This window comes from Amblyomma mixtum, chromosome 6 (genome assembly GCF_055824585.1).
Source record: "Amblyomma mixtum isolate Tamu chromosome 6, ASM5582458v1, whole genome shotgun sequence".
NCBI lineage: Eukaryota > Metazoa > Arthropoda > Arachnida > Ixodida > Ixodidae > Amblyomma > Amblyomma mixtum.
This window is the reverse complement of record NC_143017.1, coordinates 112,454,692-112,476,095: the sequence shown is the minus strand read 5'-3', so window position 1 is coordinate 112,476,095 and position 21,404 is coordinate 112,454,692. Positions and strand designations below refer to the sequence as shown.

Here is a 21,404-nt window from a genome sequence, read left to right as displayed (position 1 = left end):
GTTCTGAGATGAAGGCAACTATACAGAAAGACCTGGTTCTGCTTGCCTAAGTGAAACAAATGTATGTGTGCATTGCTTCCCTGTTGCTTTTTTTTTTCTATCATTTATTTGGGTATTTGCTGAACCCAGTTTTTAGAAAATGATGTCCGTTTATGTTTTTACATTATGGATGGACCACTTAACATCCACACTTTTGCTTTTCTTTTTGTGACAATATTCATATTGCAACCACTGTTCTAAACATGAAAATGTGTCTGTCAGTTACTTCGGCATAAACTGCTCTTGCTAACAAACATGGCAAGATTAATTGTATGTGACTTTTAAGAACACAGGGGTGCCACCTATATCGCTGAACAAGAAATACAGTAATTTTTCCGCAGGAAGTTTGCCGAAGAAAAACAAAAATTGTGTTCCAAAATGAACGCAAAAAAAGTTGGTTGAATTTTCTAGAAATACAAATTCGAAAAGACCAGCCCCTAGATATACTCGCAGAGCAACGGACAGCTTGGGTCAGTCCTCCATGCTCAATTTTCCACATTGCGATAAAGTAGCGATTCTTGACAGGGAAGTGAAGAGTGTTGGACGATTTTGAAAGTGCGCATAGCCTGTTTGTGTGAGGTTGTTTTTGGCAAGTCGCCCTGATTATTTTAAGTGAGCTTTCGTTGTTGGAAGTAGAGCACTGGATGGGCTCAGGTCAGAAAGTATACTGCTTCGCCGGGCCTGGGCCAGGCCCTGTCTTGAAGTTGCACGCCAGGGCCAGGCTTGGACCTGTACATTGAGGGGCTGTGTACAGATTTTGATTCATTGTTGTGGGGTGGATGACACTTGTATCATTCTTGCAGTGACATGGATGAATTGACGTACGATGTTGGCTGAGAAAAAAGTTTACTGAGTGCTTATTTACTTACTTTTGGTGTCTGCTACACTTGCATTTTCCTCCCGCAAAAAAAACTACAAACAAAACTTTTTTTTATTTGCTTTCGGGAACATCTCAGATATGAAGGAATCCCAGTGGTAAATATAAACCACTACTACAACTTTTTCGTTGACTGGGAATGAGAGAAGGCTAAGTCATTCCCAAGTGAAATATTCCAACTGGGAATCTGATGGTATGTACTGGTATTTGCTGGTTTCGCTTGTTCCCAACAGGAATCTTGCTGGTTTCCTTTTTACTGGGGCTAGCTGGTTCCAGCTGTAGAACTTGCTGGCTTTCTACTGGATCAACTCGTTCCAGCAGGAGCCTTGCTGGCTTCTGGTGGCACCATTAAGGCTACTTACTGAGCTAACTGGTTCCAGTAGCAACCTGCTGGTCCCATCAGGAGCTTGCTGGTTCTGAACTGGGATCTGCTTGTCCGAGCAGAGAACTTCATGCTTTTTAATTTAATTTTGCAATCTTTTTTCATTGTATCTATAGTAATGATGTTCCTTATGTAATCTTATCTATTGTGCCTGATATAAATTGCATAAGGAGTGCCAAAATTTGATGAGAAAACTTTGCTCATTAACCATTCCACAATGACATCTCTGGTACACCCTTAATGGAGGACATATATTTGTTTCGGAATACTTTTACAGGAACATAACAATTGGTTGATACACATGCAACACATGTCGCATAGGTCACAAGTCATTAAACAAGAATGGCACTTGCATATTATAAATACATTGAAAGAAAGCACTGCAGTAAAAAAGAAAAAAAATCAGATTCATGCCAAAGTAAGTGTAAGAACAGAGCTCTCAGCTAGGTTGATAAATTTGTCCATGATTGGCTGATGGGTGCAGTTGATTCCAAAGTCTGACTACTTCCCAATGGAAAAAACTCGGATGGCCTGTTGCCGGCCGCCAACTAGGCCGTCCATGGTCCGAGCTCAGCAAACCAGCTCGGGCCGTGGCTGGGGATTGACATTGGCCTTACACGAGCTGATCAGCACTTGCCAATGCGGGGCCATGCTCAGCCCTACGACGACCTAACGATAAATGACCTTTTATACTAGAGAGTAAGTACACTAGAACGACAGCTGTACAAAATGCACAAAAATTATTCGCAAAGCCTAATTTGCATTTTCTGTAATTTAGACATGAAAAAGAAAGGACTGCAACCTATCACACTGGAGTAGTCTTTTGGTCTAATGCCGGCATATTTAATGCTGAAATCTGAATAGTAATATCACGCTGTCACGAAGGCCAATGCGAAAGCGGATGCAACACGCAGATGAAGTTACAGAAACACTACGAACCTGAAAAAGTCAAGCAACACTGACATGCTGAGCACTCATCCACAGAACGAAAAATTTTGATGAGCTTATATACTCCAAATATAAGACCCTGCTGTTGTAGCCAGTGACTCTTGCACATTAAGCATTATTATTTCATTCAGTTGTGATCCTGTGATGATAAAAACGAGAAATGCAAATGAGAGGAACATTGCAAATACCTTCTATTATAAAAAAAATTTTCAAAATCTTAATAGTGCCGGCTGTTGCACTTATGATCAAGACATTAAGCGTTTGAAGTGGTTGGTGGCCCGGCGTCGGCCTGTGTTTGCATGCCTACGCGTCCTATTGCCAGGCATTTGCCAGTGGTCGGTTGTTTGCCTTTTTCCAATCATAGGCCGGCACAGCAGTTGGCCAGCTGTTGCCCGACGCTGGCCCGAGCTAAGTAGACCGAGCACATCGGCTACCAACTCGAGGCCGGCAAGTCACCAACCATCGGCCATTGGCCAGTTTCACTTGGGTTGTGGAAAAAAATGAACATCTGAAGGTATTATTGGAACAAAAGAAATTCTTCGAGAGTTAGTGCATGCTTGTGTCGAGTAGCTCTTGATTGGTTAATATGAACATTAGAGGACATCATTAATGAGTTATTAAGTTGTAGGTACAAAAATTCGAGACGGTGTGATTTAGCACAGCTGGACAGCATATGAAGGCCTGATAACTGTAAAAGTTCTGTGGGTGAATGTGTATGACGATAGGAGTTGAAGATAAAGTGCAAGGCTTTTCTTTGCACCATTTCGGGTGTTCTAATGTTATCTTCGGTGTAAGGGAACCAAGCTATGTTCGGGCATTCTATGTCTGGTCGTATAAACCCATGGTATTAGTTCCAGTGTGAATGTAGGAGTTCCACATGTTAAGTTGCATGTCTAGTTTGTTGTTTTTGTTTCTACTTGCCAAGTGATGTTTGAGGCTGTACATTTTTTTTTACCAAAGAGACAGGTTGGCCTGCGTCATGAGGCCCTCCCGTGCATGCCCTGGCGAGCTTGAAAGGGCACAGACCTTTTTACAACCTTCGGAGCAATTAGTTTTTTGGTATAGGGAGAGTATGAGAGAGCTTAGTCTTTAGCTAAATAATAATAGTAATCTTTACTTGCACAAAGGAGAAAAAATTGGATTACAGAGAATGCTACACCATACAAGAAGTAATTAATGCATTACAAAATTCGAAGATGTAATTTATTGTTAGTAATCAGTTACTTGTAATGCATTACGTACAAGTCTGGTGGCATGACAGATGGTGCTGTGCGGTTGCCTCATTTATGTAATGTCACAAAAATGGTGGGGTGTTAATGTAGTTAAACCGGCTCAAAGGCAGCCACATGCAAGATCTTGTCATCAACAGCCGCACGCGGGGAGGGAGGGTGTGGGGAGTGTGTGGCAGTTCAGCGCTTTGCCATAGCAGTCGCTCAAGGCCTCCACACAGCTGGCGCTCCGTTGAAGGTTTGTAATAAGGGAGTAATTACTCATTGTCATCCACCCAAGCGCAGCCGTACGGCTACAAAGGAAAGCTATACAGCTTTCAGAAAGCTGTATAGCTTTCCTTTGTAGCCGTACGGCTGCGCTTGGGTGGATGACAATGAGTAATTACTCCCTTATTACAAATCTACTCCACCTTGGGGGATTCCCCTAAACATTTGACCGACCATCCGTCGAAGGTTCAGGCTTCACACATACCTCGGGTTTTCAGCTTTTCTGGTGAAGTAGCTAGTGCTCTCTCGCTGGAAAGAAGAGAAAGTACGTACGCAGCGCGGCTGTCAGCCAACTGCTAACACGAACGCACGCACGAAACGACCCGGTTATTAAAAGGAATAAAATGGGAGAACCACGATCTTTATCAACTAGGGGATGTACAGGCAAAAAAAAAAAAAGCCACAGTAATAAGCATGCTAAAGCAAGAAATGCAGGATATGCAAGAACAAAAATGTACAGCAACAATTTATAAAATATTGCAGTTGACAGCAATAGTACGGTCCATTGAAAAACACATTTTTTTACAACAGTTTGTTAGAGAAGCCTCAAAAGCTCAACAATTTCATTCATCTTTTTTCCCGCCAATATGGGCCGCGTGAAGCTGTACACCCTTGCTTGTAAAAACACGCATATTACCAATGAGGCCTATTAGCGAACGAGAGAAACAGGCTGAATCGTTTGATTGTTCGGTAGCATTCAGAAAGCAAAAATGTCTTAGGTAGGTGTACCGTTGTCGGTTTCCCAACACCTTAAGCAAGCGGGACAACATGAGTCTCGCTGTTCTTCAGAGGGTGAGAGCTGAGGTTCTTTTTGTCGCATAATATGGGGTATTACTTTATTGCGACAATCACATCTCCACAGAGAAGGCGATGTTACCGCACTGCCCCAATGCTGGCTGCCTCATGATTACACTAGGAGGGACATGACGTCAAAAACGCAACTTCCCACCGTGGCTAAAGCGGGAAAAATTGGTCGGGAACCATTCGCCCTCGCCGCACCACTTTCCGCTCTGGTTGGTGTTGGAAGCGGCCGAATCCGCTTCGCTTGCCGGGTATTTGGACTAGTGCTTATGGGCGTCTCCCCTAACTTTCTGCGGCGAAAAATTAGAAATTTAAAGGGGCTCTAATAAAGTTGTGGTATGCCTGGGATATTAAAGCACGTACGCTCACTCACAAATATTGTCCAGCAAGAATTTTTTTTAATGCGCTTTGTAGAAGCTGAATTACCTGTAGTCAAAATTTGAATTCAGCGTCTCTTTCCCTCTCCTCTCACTTTTTGCACGCTGGAAGGTCGGTGCTCCTCCTTCTGCCCCACCTCTGGGAACGGAGCTTCTTGACCCCCCGGAACTACGCGGCTTATTGGCAGCCACAGTAGCTGCCTGACATCTGAAAGAATCTAACCAATAGCCATTTATCAATTTGTACACGCAGGTGCGAGCGACTGAGCAGGGTGCCAGCATGAAAATGTCGCCGGGAAGAGCTCGCCAACTTTCGCACGCGATTGTGGTTCCTCTGCTGCGTGTAGAAATTGGTTTTTCATATGGTTGGTTTATGGGGTTTAACGTCCCAAAGCGACTAAGGCTATGAGAGACGCCGTAGTGGAGGGCTCCGGAAATTTCGACCACCTGGGGTTCTTTAACGTGCACTGACATCGCACAGTACACGGGCCTCTAGAATTTCTCCTCCAAAGAAATCCAACCACCGCGGCCGGGATCGAACCCGCGTCTTTCGGATCAGCAGCTGAGCACCATAACCACTGAGCCACCGCGGTGGCTGCGTGTAGAAGTGTATTATGTGTATTATTTGTCTCAGGTTTTCATGACAACCCAATGTAGTGATTGAGCGAGTTGATGTGCTCTCTTAGGAAGGTGTTTCAGAGCCCCTTTAACGAAGTAAGAACAAAGAAGGCGAGAAATTCGCGGGAGACACCAAAAAATGCTTCAAAATCCATCTGGCGGTATGATAGAATCGAAGGTATTGATACGTATTTTGTGAATTCCTTTTTTCCCCGAGCATTTGAAGGCATACCTAAAGCGACATTCGCCACTTGGCTTGGGAGCCGCTAGAAGAAGCCAGCTTTCTAATGACCTTGGAGCAAAAGCGCGCGGTGTGTAAGTGCAAAAAATGGTGGCAGTGGATGCTGAAAAGAGGCGGTGCGGGTTGGTAAGAAACAGAAGCCACTGAAAGAGTTGAGCGGTGTAGGAAAAGCACATAAGGCAAACGGCCGCAGGACTGGCTAGCTCAAAACACCACTAACTAAAAAGTCAAAAGAAAACATTCGACAGAAGGGCACGGCAGTCGCGGCGGTCTCTGCTGTGTGGGAGTCGGCGTATCGCTCGATTGTGGCGCGCGCACTTTAGACTGATGTCTGCTTTTAGACCCTCGGCTAATTATTGGTCTGATCAGTCTGAAATTGCATTTAGTCGTAATAATATTTCTTTTAAAATCCTCCTGGGTCCTCTGAATCCCCCCCCTCGCGGTATATTCGTCTAAATAAAGTTAAACAGTCATTTTTGTATCATATACTGTCGTTCCTCGATGTCCGTAACAACGCAAGCGTCGAAAAAGGGAGTGTGGAAGCATCACAACGTACCTGCTTACCGGACAGTAAGAAAACTGCCCACCGTGACAGGCGGCAGTTAAATTTGGTTGCTCGCGGGAGGTTGTTCGGGAAGAGCAACCTGGGTCTCAAAAGCCACACCGGTGGCAACACCTGTCATCGCTGCAGGGCAGTGGCGCATCGCTTAACCGCTGCACCACTGCACAAGGAGGGGTATGAGGACTCCCTGGGATCTATTAATGTTAAGTAGAGAATGACTAATTCTGCATATATGGGAATTAAGCCATTACGCTGTCGCGTTATACCCTTAAAGTGGAGCTGTGTCCCCTCTAATTATTTGTTTTTAGCTTCGAAGTGTTCGCATTTTTCCCCTACAAGGATTAGGTATACGAGCAAGGCCAAATATCTATTCATGCTTATGCACGAAACTTCCAAGAAGCTTTTTGTTGCATGCAGTATTCATTGAATTATCAGCCCATTGATGATTATGACTTTAATGGCGCAAGGGTTGCTTTGGCCAAAGTACAGTGGCCAAAGAGCGCGATGGCACAAGGTATTTTTTGTCTACACAGTGTGCGGTCAAGGACCCATTTTCCAAGCATTTCCCCGCGGAGATGCTGAGCACCAGGCCAGGAGAAAGCTTGTACACATTGTATCACCAGCGGCTTTGGGGATCGAACCCTGCACCTCCTGCGTACGAGCGGTTATCAGTCCATTCAATGAGCTATCAGAGTTAGAAGCCGCATATTTTATTTTGGTCAGGAGAGGAAAGTAGAGAATAGATACGTTTTTCTGTGCACAGGAAAATTTTATGCGCGGCGCTCTAGCAATGGAAAAATGAGCCTATTCACTCGTTCTTCGTGGCGCTGTACGCGCTCCGCTGTTCGCATTTCTTTTCATCGTACTTATACCCAAGTGGTAACAAAAGACGCTACAGATACAGTCCTCCGTGACACAATCATCGACGACTCTAGCGTCGTTTTCTTACCACCCAAGTACAAGCGCGATGAAAAATGTGAACAGCGGATCGCGAAGCGTTTACAATTATATATTACTTCGCGCAGTAAAATTGTTAGCAAATACATGAGCATCGTTGCGAGCCGTCAGAAAAGTTCGAAGACAGAAAAGCATGCGCGCACCACGGCATTTCAGAAGCGTGTTGAAAACAGTACCGCACGTTTTAGTTTGCCGTGTATTTGTGTTTTTCAACGGACCAGGCTGGCAGGGATCGATCTCGGCAAATGAGCTCGTTCATCAGCGAGCCGGCGATTTTCCCATTTGAGTGCCTGTGATCGCCTGTTCAAGCCCAGCAACGTGGGATGAGATGGCCTTCAAACGCACAATTAGGAAACACTGCCAGCAAATGAAAATTTTACCTCAACATCTATTGCTGCACTATCCAAACCCTGCGTAGAATTCGAACGCGCTCATTACACGTGCCCGACTTTTCCTTTTCGGACTACGTTCAGTCGGTGCGGAAACAACAAATAATCCTTTGATTATCTAAACTAGGGACCACGGAACAGGGGGGGGGGGGGGGGGGGGGGAGTGGGTTGGTCACCTCCCGAACATTTCTGCATAGGAAGAAGACCCCCCCCCCCCCCCCCCCCTCCTCCCTAGTTTCCAAATGTTTGAGCTGAGATCATATTTCTGAGAAGTGCTTCAATTCTAGGACGTTAGTAATCTAAAGCACAGTTGGGCTGAGCCAGTTGACCTCGTAGCCAGTCGTAAAGTATTTTGTTCCATTAAATCTAAATCAATTATGTCCTATAACAGAAGTCGTTGATTGTTTGACCCCTGTTCGTGATCATGATTAGTAGAACTGAAACAGACTATGTGCAAACTTTTTCAATGCAGCCGGTCACTCCTTTTTTGTTCCTCTTTAAAAAGCTGCACATTTCAATTCATATGCATTAACAAATACACCTTTGAACAATGCACAATGAGAAAAATATAAACAACAAATGTATGATTTAGTATGTAAATAAAACGTGAAATAAATAACAAAAGAAACTCGAAGTCTTGCCCCCCACCCCTCTCCCCTCACTCAGAAAACAGTTCCGGAGTCTCTGATCTGAACAGTGTACAACCATTTTCGAACAATTAATTCGGTAATTGAATAGGTGAGCAGTTTTTAGATACAGCGAGCGTTTCAAACACTGTAAATTAGCACAGACTGCCCGCACGGACACAGCTGTACGGAGGCCTGCCGCGAATTCGTGCGCCGCCATTCGCAAACGTGGCGTCTGCCGAGTCGGTCGTGTCTCCTGCGCGCCATCCGTCGAAAGTGCACTGTTAAGGCATGAATAACAAGGCAAACAAGCTCGGAAAATGAGACACAAAAGGAGTGACAGACGCGTGCAAAAGAGGTCAAGGCAACAGTACAAATAAAAAACAAGCTAAGAAGCAGTCGCTAAAAGTGTCAGCACATGTTCACAGTCCCAGGTTAGCTGATCCCTTGGCGAGAATGGACGCGCTCTTCTGGCAGCTTGAATGCAAACCCGAAGGTCAAAGCAAACGGCCGAAAGCTACTCCTGTTAGTGGCTGTCGTGCTCACAGTGAGCACTTGCGGCGTTGAAGCCCGAGACGTTTGGTTCGGAGAGGGAAGCTTTGGTCTGCGCTTCCGACTGGGCTTCTGGGGGCGTCGCGTCTTTTCGCCTTGTACAGTCGTTTGATTGTGTTCACTGCCAAGAGCTCTGCTGTTACTTCCGTAACTCGCAGCTACTCGTAGGCTTTTTGCCAAGTCGAGTGTGTTGAAAGCTGTTCCACCTCTAAAGCTGCTGAATACTTCCCCTGCTGTGGGCGGAGGTTAAACTGCATTCTTTGTCGCTGCGTTGCGCTTGGCACGCGCTTGAGGCGTGATACGGGCTTCCGGCAAGGCATGACAGAGCTTGTGACATGGCGAAGGCTTATAACATGCCACGGGCTTCCGAGAGGGCAAGGACCTGCATTAGCAAGGACTTTTGTTTCGGCAGAGGCTTCATGGGCGATTAGGAATTGAAGCCTGAAATGGGTTTACAGCTGGGCACTGGCTTTCGGTCGTGCAAGGGTGTTAGGCTGGCTATGCACTTGTTAATGGGCAGATCCTCGTGGCTTGGCATTTGGCTAGGGCACTGTCTTGGTGTCGGGCAAAAGCTTGAAGGTCTACAAGGGCACCTGGGCTTGCACCTGGGCTTGGAGTTGGACGACACAGGCTTGAGGTTCGCAGTGGGCCTGTTACACTTCTCGAGCACGGGCAAACTGGATAATACGTCGGGCACATGCACTAAGCATGTACGGCACCTGAAACGGCGGCCACACTGGCGAAGGGGAGACATGCTTGTAAGTTTGCAAATGCGTGCGACTTGGCAGAGGGCAAGACGCGGTTTAGACACCAGCTTGGGGCTTGGTCTGGGATTGTCACAGTTCTCAAACGTGTCCGAGCTTGGCGACACGATGGACGTGATGGTAAGATGTACCTGAGGCACGCGTACTGGGCCTGGTTCTGCTGCGGCGACGTCGATGAAGAGGAGTACTGCGGCTGAGTTACAAGTCTGGGCAGAGAAACGGCTGCAAAGGGCTGCGAGTACAGCGGCTACGTACAGTCGGGGACAAAAGTCTCCGGACCACGTGTTCCTCTAACGAAGCTGATAGCTCTGCTATTAGTCGGCAGCTGGAGACCACACTTGTGGAAGTGAAAGTTAAATTTCTGTTCTTTCATCTCCCCAAGTGCGGTCTCCAGCCGCTGTCTGATAGTAGAGCTATAAGCTTCGTTTGAGGAATACGTGGTCCGGAGACTTTTGTCCCCGACTGTATACTTATCCAGGTGATAACATGTCTAAGTGTTCAGAGTACTGAGGCGGCGTTGAAAGTCGCCGTGATGACATGGCTGCGAAGGGATGTGGATACTGCTGGTGTTACAAGTCTGGGTGATGACACAGCAGCACAGGGCTGAGTGTGGCAGGGAAATGGCTACAACGGACAAAGCAAGGGCAGTTATAGGCTGCGGTGACGCGACGGATGGGAAAATCTGGCGAAGTGCCGTAGCTGGAGACAAGGGAAGGAGTTGGATCACGGCAGGATCGGATAGAAAAAAGTGATTCCGAAGAAGAATTTGTGCCGGGCTCGGTGCTTGAGCGGGCGTGGCGCCACGTTCAGTACCAAAACTCGTGGTGAGACCCTGTATTAATTCTTCTGTGGATCCTGTGGCTTCGATGTTGCCACGAGCGAGCTCGGTTTATATTAATTTAGAACTGAAGCAGGCGGTGGTAGCAGCATTGAGTAGTCCATTTTATGGCCGGCATGGCGCGGCATTGGCGGATCAAGGCGGCGAACAAAAGAGCAGCGGGGAATTAAAGAAAGCGGGGAAAGAGCGGGGGGGGGGGGGGGGGAGATTAGTGGCGGCAAGCTCGGCAGGAATGGGCAGCGGGGTGGTGCGAAGGCAAGGCTCAATCGACTGCTCCAAATGTGAGCGATAGGCCCGGCTGATGACTGCGGAAGCGCGAGAGGCGAGGCTGCACGGGGCAAGAAGACGAATGCTGAGGTGGCTTGATTAGAGACGACGTTTAATTGGTACGTCTTCGTAGCATGGTGAAAGGGTTAAGGCTAAAGCTAAGATGATACAACCCGTTGGTATGACTGATAGCCTCCAACCGCTCGCACTCCTAGCTGGCGACTGGCGAGCTCGCTGGAGGGAAGCGAAGCGGCATGGATGGCACCGCTGCTGTCATATATTGGGCTCACATTGAAGTAGGGCCGGGCTCTACTGCCCTCACACTGTGGCGACATCGCGATGGTGACAAGGCTGGTGGTCTGCGCTCCCACGGACTCAGTCAGTTTTGACCTTGTGCGAACTTTTGTGGCGGACATGTTACGCTGTCTTCACACGACAAAAGAAAAAAAAAACACCATGTTTACACTGTCGCTGCGTAAATCGTAAAACTGTGTGAAAGCTTGGTGTACAGTGCTCCAGCGAGATGCGCCTTTTGGGGTCTACGATGCCTTACATTGCTCCTTATATTAGTGTTGTGACGTCACTGCAGTGTCATATCCACTCCGCTGAGTTCACGCACCTGGTACTCCAGCGCCTGTACACGTGCCTGTGGAAACCCATTCGCCTCTTAAATTTAAAGGCACCACGTCGGTATGGCGTAGATAGCTTTGTGTACGCTCATCGGTACGCAGAGCCCAGGCGCAAACGCTATCACACCTCCTGTACCTCTCCGCCACAGTCTTCGCAACGCAAGGGCATTACCCCCCTCCCCTCCGCTTGTGCGCTCCTCCTCCTGCTCCTCAACCTCTCGCTTGACACCATGCTCCTTTGGGTCGACAACAATGACACAAGCGCACAAAATAATCTGGCTAGGAGGATGAACCCTTTCCCGTCAGTACGACTGGAGTTCACCGCCACCTTGAGATATTTTGAGCTACAACGGACATAACCGGATAAGACTATTGTGAGACATTCCAGCGGCTAAAAAGACAGGGACAAAGGTAGACGAGACAGGACGAACGCCGGACTTCAACTGAGGTTTCTTTCACAAACAGCTATAATATACAAAAGGGGACCTTTGTCCCTGTCTTTTTAGCCGCTGGAATGTCTCACAATAGTACTAGCAACCAACTAGCCCAACTTTCTACGCTTAATAACCGGATAAGACACAATACCATGAAACAGGTGCAGAATTCAGCTTTGTACAAATACTTATGCTCTTAAAATCAGCTTTGTGTATGCGTACTCTCTTGCGCAATGCGCCATTTTCGTGAACTTTTAGTGCAACCGGGGCTAAAACTAGCACACATATTGACTAGCGAAATTCACACACACAGGACAAGAGAAGGCGACAGAACACACGCGACTGAACTAGCGTGTCTTCTGTCGCCTTCTTTTGTCCTGTGTGTGTGAATTTCGCTAGTCGGTATGTGTGATACCGACTACCAACTAGCCCAACTTGAAGCATTAGCTAAAACTAGTACTGCCATCACTAAATTGAGCAGGTCATGTTCGCAAGTAACACATGGGACGGGGTCACGCTGATGCCCGGGAGCTTTCACTCTGTAAACGCCGACGCAGTTCTTGTGGAAGCCTGCTTGCGAAACGAAGGATAAATACAGCACCCTATAGTTCAGACATTGTTGTTGTATCATCAACATTTCCTTTATTGGTCGGGCTGTTGCTAACCAGTTGCGGAACTAGCCCTGGGAAGTGGTTGAACCGCTGAGCGACACTCTTGTTCGGTAAAAAAAAAAAACAAAAGCATCAATATCTAAATTAGAGTTCCGTGTCGCTCATGTGTCATGCTACGGAATGGATAATAGTTGCCGTCGTGCGCATTTGTCTCCGATATCGGAGGAAAACCTGGGAAGCCTCCGTACTATAATCGCCAGATTCTCTAGAAAAAACGATTTCTTGTACTGAATGATGTGGCATCCCTGACCTTGAGGGCAGGGCATGCCTCCGTGGGTCACGATCTGGGTGCACTAGGGGTTCCAGCGACTCGGCCAAGCCAGGCGGGGGAGTTTTTCTCCTGGAAGCCTTTCCGTTAGTCACGCGCAGTCAAGCCCAATGCTCACCTGCTCGTGACAGGCGTGGGAGCTGTAAACGAGTTATTTACAGCTTCGCGTTTGGGATGCAGCTCTTCGCAGACCCTCCGCGATGCTCCGCAGTGAGCCGGAAAGCGAAGCTTACTTCCTCGACGAGCTGCGGACATGAAGTGCTTCTTAGTGGAACATCTAGTAACCGCGGTTGGCGGACGTCTATCGTGAAGACTAGAAGAAATGGTCGGAGCAACCAAATAATGGCAACGTAGTAATAACAATAAATTTACAAATCTATGTAATCATGACAACAGAACTCAGGTTTGTCTACATCATCTACTTCATCAGAGCAGCTCGTCATGCGAAGCCATACAGTCAACAAGACAGCCACAAAGTTAGACTGCTTTAGAGAGAAAGAAAAAGTGATTAATTCAAAGCACAATAAAGTGTAAGGCACATCACAAATAATAACTCCAATGAAAAATTTACAATGACATTAGATGTCCCCATAATTAGTCGATGTAAAATTGCTTTTGATTTTTACCAGTGTCACGCGTATCACGTTGCGATTTAGAGGAACTAATTTCCGATGGCATGGCATTAAATATGTATTTCTGGAGTGTAATAGGACCTTGTGTGTTTGCCGAGTTTGGCATGTGTGTGAGGAATGAAAAATGCGGCGTTATGAAGTAAAGATCGGCAAGGCAAAGAGGGGACTTTAAATATATCGCTCCAGAAATGTTTTACTACGACTGTCCAAACAAAAAGTGATAGAAAATTTGGCATTCTTAGCAACTGAAAGAGGTTCATATTTCATTGAGTACATACGTCATAAGAAACACTTTTCAACATACATTTCACTAACCGATTGAAACGCTGCTCCCAGGCAACAGAACATTGCACAAAAGTTGTAACTGCATATCTGTGTATACTGCAGGCTAAGAAATAAAGCCGGAGTTTTCAGGTACAGGTATAAGCATTGTAATATGACTGTAATGGAAAGGTGTTGATGATACACATCTATCATCAACACCTTCAAGGAGTGGACGTGCTGCGACCGTTCTTAACGGAGTAGGAATTCTGTCTCTTTTAATTATATAGCTTAAGAATTCTTATAAGACGGTCTCCGGGCTTCTAAAATTCCGTTAAAGATCATAGATGCGAATTTCTTCAATTTCTGATGATTTTTACCGACTGAAGTTGCCCAGCAAAGTAATGAGTACTTGTTCTGTAATAGTGATAAGGAAAGTAGACTTTATTACCGAGTTAATCGTGGTACTACAAGTGCAACGCGATTGCTTGCAGTCCTCTGAAAACTGAGGGAGATATCGGTTAAAGTTATAAATGACTGAGGATAAATCTGAATCAAAACTGTTTTGTGCATCGTTATCGGGGTTTGAAGATAGACTTCGCACCCCATTTTTATAAGACCAAATTCTTGGCACTTAGGGTTGGTTTTAACGAAGTTGAGCACGAACACTTTCCTTACACTTTTTTTTTATTCTGTTTAGTTTATGTCCTCGTCAAAGGCCCGGAGGCATTACACAAGGCGAGGCAGATGAACATGTGAACGAGCGCAGAGAAACACGCCTTCCTTTTTGTCATGCAGACTACTTCCGCACCTCTCACAGTGTTTCACCTGATGTATGAAACGGAGTAGAGTTTTGAGCCGCCGACAGGACAGGAAGATGGTCATTCGCCGACTTGAGGTGGCTCGTGAGCTGGATACGCCTTGTTTTCGGGCGCTTCTGTGGTCTGGTGACGTTCAGGGCAGAGCTAGTCGATGCGCCAATGATGGCCAATCTTTGAAGCTTTTCATCTGCACTGGAGTACTTTTCTCTGAGTGGGAGCTCAGGGAAAGAGGGTGGCGGGGAGCCGAAGACATAGGTTTCGATCCTCACTGACGGGCAGCAGAATAGAAAAATAGCTTTCCTCAACTAAGAAATTTCTATGGTTGCGCTTGGTATGGTTGATAGGGTGCAATTGCTCCCTTATTTCAAAAACCATAAATTGCCATAGTTCTTTTTAACTATAGGATGACCGGCGAAGCTGCCAGGGGTTTTCGAAGCCTGCATAAGGCAATCGTCCAGTATTGCTTTCATCTGAGTCTGAATTGCTTCTTGCTTTTTAGTCGAAAGAAGCTAGCGTTTCTGTCTGATCGAACGGGAGTCGGCGTTACGTTTCATCATAGCACTGACACACCTTCGACGAAGAGGTGATGCAGTCTGTTTGAATTCAGGCAGCGATTCGGCCACTCGTCGTAGTTGGCTTTCCGGGATCTCAGAGGAGACGTCTATATTGCCGACAGCCGTTACTGAGCTATTCGGGACCTCTGAGAAAAGAACCATCAGCTATTGGCTCGGCGAATGATGTGACAGTGCCGTGCAAAAGGTGATGGATTAGACTGCGAGCCAGGACACGCGCCAGCAGCGACGAAAGATGTACTGCACACAGCGACGGAAGATGTAAAGATATTCACACTGCAGCCTGCCCAGCATCCTTTGCCCTTCTACCCTTCTCCATGGTCTCCACCGTAGCCCTGACCTTAAGGGCGGGCTGTTGTGCGGCTTTCTATCAATTAAATGCATTTTTGCACTCGTGAAGTGGACTCGTCGCGTGCCAGTCGGATTATTCTTCACCTGCTCTGCGGTGTGTTGAGAGTTACTCCTGGACCGCAGGACATCTGTTGTACTCAAGGCAGAAACAAAAGTGTGAAGTTCTTTCTGTTTCCGAGGCTACCACTAGTTCTTCCGTTAGAGCGTTACCGCATTTCATAGCAAGTGTTTTAATCCGAGAGGCAGAACGTGTAGAGCTAATAATGCACGAAGAGACGCTTAACAATTTGTCAAATGTCGTGCAAGAGAAGGAAGAAGCACCTGCTTTGTTTGAAACGTGTTTGACAGACGTGGTGAGTTTAACATTGTTCAGAATGGCACGTTGCCCATGAGAAGTATGAGTAGGCACCGAATAATTTTTTTTGGGAGTCTTTCGGCGGTGATTAACTTCGCTAGTTGTGATTGGTCGGCCTTTCTTGTAGTATGCAATTATGCGTCCTACATAAGGACACCCAGGAAGATGGTTCCCAAAGCTCGTTGGTAGTGCTGCTCTTCAAGTGTTTACCAGTGACAGAAAATTCTTCAAAACTGAAATGACAGCAAACACGACTGATGGCGGTGAAGTGTTTTCGGAGAGTTCTTCATAGCCCTTTGTTTCAACTGTTCTCCATGAAGACTGTTTGCGCTGCTGCACAAAAATCGCGAATGACATTTCTCAAAGTGGCAGCGTCGTACCTCGTGGCATACACTGCGTCCGAGCTGCGGAAAAAAGACAATGCATTTGCGGTGGCTTTTGGGGAAATGAACCGCCGCGTCGCAGACCTCACGGGTGTCAAAACAGCTCCGTCGGCGCCCCATGCAGACGGCGTACAGGTGCGATCGAAGGGGAGGCGGCTTTGATTTATCCTCGCCGGCGACTGGGACACATCTGCGGCCGACAGCGGAGGATTTCCAGCTGCGAAGCTTTCTCCGCGCGGGCCACCCGTGTCTGGCCCGGCCGAGTCGCCTCCCGCGCGGCGTTGCACCGGCTTACGGCTCTGTCTATCGACGGGCACACCTGGCGAGCGCACGATTTCACACAGGTAAGAAAGCGGCCAAATGACTTTGTGGTTTAGCCGCTGGGTGTCGCGACGACCGTCGAGCAGCGGGCTTTGAAGATGGTCGCCGGTCAGGCTCGCGGCGCAAGGGATCAAAGGGGTTGTGTCAGGAGCGGCCTGGTGGGCAGAATGGCCCCCGCGCTTACGCGACTCGCTTTGAGGAGTGGGCAGTCATGCGGAGCGCCCTTCCTGCGCCGCTGCTTCTGTGCGCGCTGCTCCTCGCCTGCTGCTTGCGCCGCTTGTGCCTGGCCGACAGAGGTGTGTCTCCAGCTTCCTCATACGAGATGTGACTGCCGAACCGCGCGCGCTACCTGTAGTGATCGGGGCATTGTCCGAGGGGGGCATTCGACTTTTTTTTTTTTTTTTACTCTTGGCCAAGTTTCCCATTGGGCAGCGTCGAAAAGGCACGGACGGGGCAAGAGGGCGCCACACACTTCTCACTTGAAACTTGATTGTTTTCACAACTGTCTAGCTTACCGCGAAGCAGTGTACAAACACAATTAAAAGATAAACACGCGACAGGGATTGGGACTAGCTCAGAATTAACTGCTGCAGCAAATTTAAAATTGCTTTATTGTTGTTTGTTCAGCAATTGTGGTGATGCCCACGAGACAATACCGTATAAACCTCCTCATTAGCTCTTTGCCCAGTATGAAAATTTATTTCAGTACATGTCATTTTCCGGGCTGACAGATCGCCCACATTGTTACACTCCTCGAAGCCAGAGTCTTCATTTCACGAACCTCTATACTATGCCTGGCTCACTTTTCCTCCTTCTTCTCTTCCATGATTTTGGATTCCTTGAATTTGAGGCATTAACCTCTCTGTCGACATTGAATGACCTAGGGACCTTATGTAAACTTTTCTGCGACGGCGCAGTCTTTTGTGCGGGCCCGCATAAGCATTTCTCCGCGTTTTTTTCTGCGCTCTTCAGTCACACTGAAAAACAGTCTCGCCCCGTGTTGACTTGCGACTTTCGTTGGAGAAAGCGGCGCTTAAATGACTGCCTGTACAGAGGCCATTATATGGAAGAAAAGAACGGAAAGACGTCATATTGCAAAGCTCCGGCCACGGGGCACCGAAAGTGCTATTTAGTTTCGGCTCATTTACACCCGTAAGTGACCCGCTGAAGGTGGCAGTAAGTTGTGAGGCTCCAGGCAACACCCGTTTTAATGCGTTGGCATTAAAGGGGTGAGTGCAAAAGGAAATCGCCTGTCGATTTTTAGTTTTTTCTGCCCATTTTAATCTTCGTCAGTAGCCAGTGGTGGACGGTTCACGTGCCACGCCGAATATGTGGCAACCTGCTCAGCGGGCTACGAAGGAAATTAGTATACTGCCTCGGATATAAAGAACCTTAGTATGCCACCTTGAATGTAACGAACTTTCGTGTCTTGACCTCATATATAACGCATCTTAGTATGACACTTCGGATATAACGAACTTTTGTGTATTACCTCGAATATAACGAACTTAAGTATGCCTAGTAGAGCAGAACGTTGGGCCAGTTGGTGTAGCGACATATTGAAGAAAACTTTCAGTAGAATAACACAACACGGAGGGAGAAACACGCGCTCGTGTGTGTGTGTGTGCGTGTTTCTCCCCCCGTCTTGTGTTAATCTGCGCAAAGTTTTCTCGATTAAGTATGCCTCCTCCAATATAACACACTTTGCCTCGGATGTAACGAACTTAGTATGTTGACCTGAGATATAACGAACTGAGTGTACCACCTCGGATATAACAAAGTTTAGTGTGTTAACCTAGGATACAGCGAATATTTGGCTGCTGACGCATTCAAGCGATCCACCGAGGATCGCCTCAGAGTTTCATTTCAATGTGCCCGAGAAATCTGTACATTTACGTCTATGCAGGGCCTCATTGTGTGCTTTCAAAACTTTGCTGCTTCTTCGAGTTAAACGCCTCCGAGTGAAAAGTCACGAGTTAAGTCCTACGTTGGGAAATTACTTTAGCGACTGTGCACACATCAGTCGCCAATTTATGATGCCTTGAAAGTGTTCACTTTTGAAGCATAGGACGCTAAATATGACAACTTTAAAATGTGAACTTAAAGAAGGAAAACCCTCGGTATACTTTCTTTCGTCCTAACAGGAAAGCAGGGGCCGCATCCCGTACGCTTTCTTTTTCCTTTTCTTTCTGATTGGTCGGGCGCCGCTTTGATGACGGAGTTGTCAGCTCGCAAGCGTCATTGAAGAAAGGTGTCGTGCGCGTCAGTTGGGGCACCCCGCTTACGGACTGACCGCGCCACATGTTTGTGCGTCGGTGTTTGTTTTTTGGCTCCGGGGCTGAACTGCCAAATTTTGACAGCACAACAAAGAGGGCTGTCGCAGCCGCTACTGAGGACAGTGCGCCTGGCGGTGTATGGAGAAGCAGTCGACGCACGCAGTGTTCAATGAATCCGGGAGGGGGCATCCTTTGTTAATGTCCCCACCGTAAGCGCCGCCGCACGCGGCAAGCAACGAGTCGTCCGCCTTGCGCCCTTTTGTCCCGACTCGACGGCGCCCGATGCGGATGTTGTCTTTTGCGATGTTCCGGGATGGCGTATCGTCAACGGCTCGGTTTCTGCGATAGCTTCGGAGGTGACAATGACCGCTCGTTAGCGCACGTCATTCTGAGCTGAGCGCTGGGGCGGTGGAGACGCGCTTTGTCGGACAGGCTCTGTTCGGCCGCTGACTGTGCGTGCGAGGGTCCCTGACGTTTTTGAGTGGTGTCAACTTAATAGGCCTGCCTCGGGGGCGGGTTTTCGGGGAACCTGTATATACTATTTCTTTTATGAGTCTGTAAATATGCCGAAGCGTGGGAAAGCGTGGATGTTTGCAAAGCAAGTACAGAGTGAAATTACTTGCGTAGTATTGGATGGAGAAGAGTCTTCTTTTCCATATCTTTCATTTTCTCTTTCGCCCTTTCTCCTAGCTTTGATTGAGCGAGCGTGTGGGAATTTACCCAGTTGGTTGTTGTCCCTACAGAGGGCGAGGACATAGGGATTAAAAGTGACTGTTTAGGGGAACTGAGGGCTGATTTCGTCTGTTCTTTCCGGGAGGCAGTCATCAGCGTGTAGTTTTCCTCTCGTTGTTATCCCGTTCTGTTTTTTTAATTATGTTTAGAGTAAATAAACAGTTTAACCTTTCCCGTAGTTGCTTCGAGTAATGTGATCGAGCAAGTTCTTACCTGGAAGATTTTCTGCACGCTTTCACAATCATCAACGTTTATTTTGCTTTAAATAATATCAAGAGATAGAGAGTGAAGGAAGACCGCAACTCAAGAGAAAGGCAAAGGGAAATGGCAAAATGTGGCCCCTTTTACTGTCAAAATTCCATAATTCAAATTTGCTCTTGTTCCTCTAACATTCACCCGGACAGCATGATAAGCTATCCCTGTGGCCATGCGTACGCTTCCGAAGAGCCGTTTGATACCTTTATCAGGCCACGGCCGGACTGGAGCGCGCGTGGCCGTGATCAGGCCACATCAGGCTGAGCTCGGATTGCTGTGTTCCCCTCGTGGTTTCAGCCTGCGGCGTGCGTCCGCTTCGTCCCTTGGGCCGGATCGTGGGCGGCCGGGCGTCCAAGCCAGGCGACTACCCGTGGCAGGTGGGCATCAAGTACCGCAGCGGGTTGAAAACCATCCACCTCTGCGGGGGCGCCCTCATCGGCGACCAATGGGTCCTCACTGCGGCACACTGCTTCGAACAGTGAGCACTGATTCGATCCTCCTCCGCTGCTCGCACCGAGAGCCAGAGCCAATGGATAGAAACGCGAGGTTCCAAGCATCTTTTGTTGTTCTCTACTTGCCACTATTGCGAAATGCTGGGTAGTAGAGTATGGCTTCATTTCTAAGACGTTTGCTGTGAAACAGCTGAATTAGGACGCATAAGTCTACCTTTCAGCTGTAGAGCACTGAGCAGAAATTTTCGAATTTCTGTTCGCTTCCCTAGAACATTAATTTCGTAATTCGCATTAGCTGCGCGAGGTGATCCAAGATGGCTTCCCTAGGTATGATCAGTGCTTCTGCGAAGCTGCGCCCTACCAGGTTATTCTCAACTTTCACGACCTATAGAGATCGCCATTGAAAATTCAGTGTGGCCGCTCGAGATATGATTAGGTTGCCGCACTATGCTTGGGTTACGCTGCGCTGCCTAATGCTGCATTTAAATGTCCCTGCAATCTACTTGTATTCTAACACTCTAATGCATTGTGTTCCATATTGGTGCAACTGAAACGAGAATGTCCTGCCTCGTTAAAAACACAGAGGCTCTGTGCGGGCCATGTTGTGCGCTGTGGCGGAAGACATGCACGGTATCGTTTGTCACAGCACAAGTCATCCGTGTGTAGACATCGTCGGCCCAATAGAAACCCTAAACCCTACGAGGCAAGGGCAGCTGGTCTGGCGCATAAAACATTCAGTTGCTGACAGCGTGGAGTAGAAGGTGTTACACATGCCAGGGAGGCTGCTGTGGCGAGAAGAATGATGATAAATGCTTAGAGGGATCCATTTCCAAGCATTTCACATTGCAGAAGCCGAGCACCGGGCCAGAGAAAAGCTTGTACCCATTGTATTGCCGGTGTGTGCCTGGCGGCGCTCAGGATCGAACCCTGCACATCTTGCTTGCGAGGCGAACGTTCAAACCACTTGCTCTGTGCTTTAATTTCTAATCGACGCCGGCCTCGTTCTGTGGCGTGTCTGCAGAGTTCGTATATACGATTTCGGTGATTGTAGACACCAGTCCCAACTGTTATAACAAATGAAAATCGTCCTGGAGTGTAGTCATGATAGCAGTGGCCTAAAATTGACGATTGCTTAAACAGCAGCACGCATACGCAGTGACCAGGAAGCGCCGATGCTGCGCGATATGAACCCACTGCCGAGCGTTGCATAACGTCTCCATAGGAGTCGTCGGCTTCGGTTGCGGGCGAAAATTAGGC

The 21,404-nt window shown here is 47.6% G+C and overlaps 1 pseudogene across 1 annotated transcript in view; it reads left to right on the top strand.

Annotated features, from left to right (window-relative positions):
- The first annotated feature begins 16,174 nt into the window (after positions 1 to 16,174).
- Positions 16,175 to 21,404, top strand: part of LOC149340053 (anionic trypsin-2-like) — a 34,730-nt pseudogene continuing 29,500 nt past the window's right edge. The window contains exons 1-2 of the transcript XR_016283832.1: positions 16,175 to 16,455; positions 19,993 to 20,173. The product of XR_016283832.1 is annotated as an anionic trypsin-2-like (transcript). The remainder of the gene's footprint in view (positions 16,456 to 19,992; positions 20,174 to 21,404) is intronic.